At 41.1% G+C, this 5000-nt stretch overlaps 3 non-coding genes and 1 pseudogene across 3 annotated transcripts; all 4 read left to right on the top strand.

Moving 5' to 3' along the window:
• The window catches only part of LOC137982531 (U5 spliceosomal RNA), a 159-nt pseudogene extending 49 nt beyond the window's left edge, over window positions 1–110 (top strand).
• An 804-nt stretch (window positions 111–914) lies between these two features.
• LOC137982524 (U5 spliceosomal RNA) lies at window positions 915–1035 on the top strand. The gene has a single exon (XR_011118736.1). It is a non-coding gene; the product is annotated as a U5 spliceosomal RNA (small nuclear RNA).
• A 397-nt stretch (window positions 1036–1432) lies between these two features.
• LOC137982519 (U5 spliceosomal RNA) lies at window positions 1433–1551 on the top strand. Its single transcript, XR_011118735.1, has one exon. It is a non-coding gene; the product is annotated as a U5 spliceosomal RNA (small nuclear RNA).
• A 364-nt stretch (window positions 1552–1915) lies between these two features.
• On the top strand, window positions 1916–2036 carry LOC137982513 (U5 spliceosomal RNA). The gene has a single exon (XR_011118733.1). It is a non-coding gene; the product is annotated as a U5 spliceosomal RNA (small nuclear RNA).
• The last annotated feature ends 2964 nt before the right edge of the window (window positions 2037–5000 follow it).

Raw genomic sequence — 5000 nt, 5'->3', positions numbered from 1 at the left:
CAATGCAATCACGCACAAATCTTTCGCCTTTTACTAAAGATTTCCGTGGAGGAGAACAACTGAATGAGTCGGAAAAACAATTTTTCGTCGCCCTGCTTTACTGCGTGGCTAATGAAAGAATAAAAATGAAGTAGAAGTGGACGTCGAATAGTACGCCGTACCCAGATTTATCGTCTCCCTGGGGACGCGATTCTTTACGTCCACAACGAGCTTTGATCAAGAATCTCACGCATTTTTGATATTTGAGTGAAGTCTCCCGAAATTTCAGGCAATAAAGTTGATTTTAAGCCTGCAAAAAAGGGATTTTCTCCTTGTATGCGAGTGGTTCGACGCTCAGCTTCGGTGCTGACCGAGAGAATCGAAGTCCATTAACAGCTTTAAACACGCGTGCGTGATTGACCGCTCTATAGGATACAGTCTCCCATGTGCATAAACGCGTCAATTTCAAGAATGCCTCAAAGGATTTCCGAGTAGAAGAACAGCTGAATGAGTCTGTAGACAATTTTTTTTTCGCCCTGCCTTTTGGCGGGGCTCGTCATAAGACAAACGAATAACTTTGACGCTATCGTGCAACGGAACGCTGTAGTCAGATCTCTATCTCGTGTCGGGACGCCTTGATTCTGTCTGTCAGTAACGAGCATGGGCTACTTTTGATGACTGAAGGAAATGCGCAAATCACAGGCTTTTGATACTTCACTGCAACCTCGGAAATATAAGTCAAGATATCTCGGTAAAAACTACAAAAAGAGACTTTTGCCGTGAACTCGCCCGGCTCGGAGCCGTCGGCTCCAACAATCGAAAAAGTACATTGACACTCCTGAACACGCATGCGTGATTGAGCGCTCGTCGATACGGCATCCCACCTGTGTTACCACGCCAATCTTAATGGAATCGTCAATGCAATCAATCATCTTTACCTCTGGTTTTCCTTCATCACGCATAAATCTTTCGCCTTTTACTAAAGATTTCCGAGGAGGAGAACAACTGAATGAGTCTGTAAAGTAAGTTTTTGTCGCCCTTCCTTGTGGCAGGGCTCGCCGTCGAACAAAGAAAGAACTTTGACTGGAATGCGAAACGAAGCGTTGTTGTCAGATCTCTCGTGTGCACACACGGTGTTGTTTCGGTCAGTAACTCAATCTAGTTTCGATCAAGGAATTGCGCAAATTACAGGCTTTTGATATTTTATTGCAACATCGGAAATTTAAGTCAAGAAATCTCGTTTAAGAACTATAAAACAAATTCTCCCGCTGTGAATGCTTGTGGTTTGATGCCGTCTGCCTCATCGTATACCGAAACGATCAACGAAGTTCATTAACAGTCCTGAATACGCATGCATGAATGAGCATTCTTTTCAGTACTAATTAGATACGGCATCCCACCTGTGTTATCGCGTCATGCTGAAAGTAATCGTCAATGCATGCCTTTACTTTGATAGCTCTAGTTTTCCTTCAACACGCATAAATCTTTCGCCTTTTACTAAAGATTTCCGTGGAGGTAAACAACAGAATGAGTTTGTAGACCAATTTTTCGTTGCCCTGCCTTTTGGCGGGACTGGTCATGAATTAAAGGAATAACTTTGACGCGAACGTGGAATGAAACGCTGTACTCAGATATCTTGTGTTCAGAAATCGTGATTCCGTCGGTCAGTAACGAGCCTGAGATAGTTTGGATGAAGGAACTTTCAAATCACATGCCTTTTGATACTCCATTGCAGTCTGAGGAATTTAAGTTAAGAAAGCTCTATAAAATCTTTCGTCGTGAACTCGCGCAGCTCAAAGCCGTCATCTCCAACAATCGAAGAAGTACATTGACACTCCCGAACACGCATGCGTGATTGAGCGCTCGGCGATACGACATCCCACCTGTGTTACCGCGCCAAGCTGAAAGGAATCGTCAATGCAATCAATTACCTCTTTAGCTCTGGTTTTCCTTCAAGTCGTACAAATCTTTCGCCTTTTACTAAAGATTTCCGTGGAGGAGAACAACTCAATGAGTCTGTAAACTAATTTTTTTATGCCCTGCCTTGTGGCGGGGCCCTTAACGTAAGTGCAATCAAAGAGACCAATTTCGCATCGTATGCGTGGTTAAAAAGGGATTCATGACTCTCCATATTGTAAGTGACTGTGTAAGGTGTGGACAAGGCAAAGCTGCCGTTATCTCTGGCAGTTAAAGCTACGCCAATGAAATGACTTCTGTATCTTCTCTCTTCTTTCAGTCCACCAACTCTTTTGTCTGAAGACATTAGGAGACAGATGACGAGAAAACAATGGGAGAAAGAATAAGAAGAAGCAATGAATAAACCGTCGGGCTTGTGCATTATCAAGACATTCGTTTTGATGGTCAGTGCCGCGATCTTCGTTTATGTTGGCGGATTCAATGTCACAAGTTAACGACGAAATAAAGAGGAATTGAGGGAATTTTTCTCGTGTAGTAAATCTTGGAAATAGATTGGAGATGATATTTCACTAAGAAAGTGCCAAAAAAGAAAGGAAAGGAAAGGAACTTTATTTAAGTGTCTAGTCGATTTAGCGCTGGAGCACTAATTGGGTACACTGTAAAGTGAAATTAACAATCAACGCAAATCAAGTCAAATGTTGGTTTTTGAGGGGAGGGGAAACCGGAGTACCCGGAGAAAACCTCTCGGTGCAGAGTAAAGAACCAACAAACTCAACCCACATATGACGCCGAGTCGAGGAATCGAACCCTGGCACATCGGTGGGAGGCGAGTGCTCTCACCACTGCGCCATCCCTGCACCCCCGAAAATTACAGACGTTTGTACAACTGGGTCGCAAGTGATAGATAAAAGCATGAGAGTGGTGATTGTTTGTGTGCGTTTTATTGTCCGTTACCTACCAAACTTTACCTTTAAAATTTATCACCTTGAAGCCTTATCTAAGAGGATGAACTGAAACAGACGACGGAAAAAGCTATAACTTTTTGGTCTCTTAATGAATCATGCAAAATCGAACTCCTTACGAATTCCTTCTTTTTCCTTCTTTCTCGCAGAAATTCGTAATCATGGTGTTGGGTATTACCAGTTTTCAACTGATGAGGGAGAAAGACAAGAACAGATTAAGGCGTTGGATAAACTGAGAGAGCAGGTACAACGAAAAGTCGATAACAGAAAATCGTTGTCGACGTCCGTGCCAAGAGCGATGAAAATCGCTTGGAATGCAATAGCGTAATTTATTCACGGTTTTGACACATGTGACAGGAGGGCGTTATTTTAGCTGAAACAAAAGGAAACGTTTGTATGGTAAGAATAGAGAACAACTCTTCACGGATTGGTTTGAAATACAACATGGCCGCAATCGCAATTTCGCTGTTTAGGAGCACAACATGCCCGCTGAACTTCGAAAATTGGGAATTACCCTGACCTTTTCATTGACACATTTCTCCTTTTCGGGGGCAGAAGGGGTTTTCCTCGCTTTTCCTTCAGACAACGCCCAGGAAATACTCTTAAAGACCTTGGCTGTGCTTTTGTAGTCAAGGAGAGCACTAAACACGATTAACATAAATCGCCATAGTAACATAAGGGTTGAGAAAAAAAAAGAAAAAGAAAAACTCCAGGGACACTTTATATTAAAGACAGCGACATTTCTCAGTTTCGTGGGATAGATAGATAACTGTATTAACGTGGCGATGTTGTGTAGCAGATTGGACAAGTCCCCTCCATTAATTGTGGACACCGAAACATTACAGTAGAGTTTCCTAAGTCTAAAATGATATGCTTTCGAATCTACATTAACATTTAAGATGGTAATGTTTACACTGATGTCTTCTCATTAACTTGAAGCTAAGTACAGTAAAAGGGCTGCGTGGAAGAAAACGTTACAGAGGTCCCTATCAAGCATTTTAGCGAGGTGGGATTTACGAATAGAGGATTTAAATTGACTGAGAGATGAAAGGTTTTAGACTTCAGTCATCGAAATATTGGGAAATTTGGTTTTATCGGGAGCCGATAACCTTGGCCTCGGGTTTTATCACATGATCATGAGATGATGAAGGTAACCACTCTAAAAAGATGTTTGTGGTAAGAAATTGTTATGGTGGTTAATATACCTTTTACCAACTCGTTGAAAAACAAAAAAAAAACAATCATATTTTCATATTTCACTCCTTATCGACGCAGCACCGTGCGATTTCTGTAGAAAGTCACCCCTTCATTCGGAATCTTGGACGCAACCTTTGAGGGTGATCTACTTTGAATAGTTTTGCCGGCTGGATCGAAATCTCTCTTTTCATTGCCCGAATGCAAAATACCGGCAATAATTTATTCTTTTGTTTTTGTGTTTGTTGGCCTTACTGGCCTCGTTTTTTATTTTTTATTTTTATTCGTCTTAGTTCCTAGTGGAACATAGGTCCTCCATTCGCTCGCTGAGGGTGTGCTATATATTAATAAATTGAAAGAATCGCACCAGTTAAAAACGTTTAATTGTTTATCTCACAATATACTGTAACATTACGAATGTTCCTAATTGACGCAGTTTGTTAGTAAACAAGACGCCTTGAGGCGTTTGTGCGGGGTGGGTGGATGTAAGCTTATTTGGATCTATTAAAAGGAAAAGAAAAGGAAAGGAACTCTATTTAAGTGTCTAGTCGTTCTAACGCTGGAGCACTAATTGGGTACACCGTAAACTGAAATCAACAATTAACACAGATCAAGTCAAATGGTGGTCTTTGAGGAAAGGGGAAACTGGAGTACCCGGAGAAAATCCTCTCGGGGCAGAGTAGAGAACCAACAATCTTAACCCACATATATTTCTTCAGTTTTTTTTAATAATTTCAAAACAAATACTGCACTACGAAGACTACACTGCACTATATACAATACACTCCTTACACTACTACAATACTTACAATACTACAATACTACAATATTAGCACTTCGCTAGCTGCTAACACAACACGACTTCGTGTCACAAGCTACCTACAAAATCATCTTACTTAGCTTAATGTAACACATTAATTAATATTTATTTACAGCTGCATTACTCTA

Source organism: Montipora foliosa, chromosome 1 (assembly GCF_036669935.1).
Source record: "Montipora foliosa isolate CH-2021 chromosome 1, ASM3666993v2, whole genome shotgun sequence".
Taxonomy (NCBI): Eukaryota; Metazoa; Cnidaria; class Anthozoa; order Scleractinia; family Acroporidae; genus Montipora; species Montipora foliosa.
The sequence above is the reverse complement of the archived record's forward strand: the minus strand, read 5'-3'. Positions and strand labels throughout refer to the sequence as shown.